General features: G+C 53.1%; 1 protein-coding gene across 1 annotated transcript in view; it reads right to left on the minus strand.

Moving 5' to 3' along the window:
* TMEM55A (transmembrane protein 55A) overlaps window positions 1-716 on the minus strand; it is a gene marked incomplete at its 5' end in the record, with an annotated part of 19,780 nt that overhangs the window by 3,434 nt on the left and 15,630 nt on the right. The window lies entirely within an intron of this gene.

Consider the following 716-nt stretch of genomic DNA (forward strand, 5'->3'; position numbering starts at 1 on the left):
CTATATAATAAAAGGGTAATATGCAAACTGACCCTAACAGCAGAACGACTGGGAATGACTGGTCACTATGACACACACTGACCACCAGGGGGCAGATGCTAAATGCAGGAACTGCCCCCTGGTGTTCAGTGTGCTCCCACAGGGGGAGCTCTGCTCAGCCACAAGCCAGGCTGACAGCTGCCAGTACAGCGGTGGTGGTAGGAGCCTCTTCGGCCTCCTCAGCAGCACTAAGGATGTCAGACTGCAGCTTAGGCCTGCTCCCTGCTGGCAAGTGGACATCCCCCAAGGGCTCTCGGGCTGCCAGAGGGATGTCTGATTGCCAGCTTAGGCCCAATCCCCCAGGGAGTGGGCCTAAGTCAGCAAGTGGTCATCCCCTGAGGGGTCCCAGTCTGTGAGAGGGCACAGGCCGGGCTGAGGGACCCCCCCCACCCGAGTGTACAAGTTTTTGTCCACCAGGCCTCCAGTTCATGAATAATTATAAAAGAAAACACGAACTAGCCAGATGGAAGAGTAAGAGTCTGCTGCTGTTTAAAATGACAGGAGGTGATCCACAAAGAAGTGTATCAGTGACATAATGATCTAATCTAATAAAAGACAAACATGCAAATTGACCATACCTTCGCTATGCCTTAAGCCATGCGCACCAGCCAATCAGAGCGACTATATGCAAATTAACCCAACCAAGATGGCGGCTGGCAGCCACGGAGCTGGAGCGA

This window comes from Myotis brandtii, unplaced genomic scaffold, assembly GCF_000412655.1.
Source record: "Myotis brandtii unplaced genomic scaffold, ASM41265v1 scaffold2467, whole genome shotgun sequence".
Taxonomy (NCBI): Eukaryota; Metazoa; Chordata; class Mammalia; order Chiroptera; family Vespertilionidae; genus Myotis; species Myotis brandtii.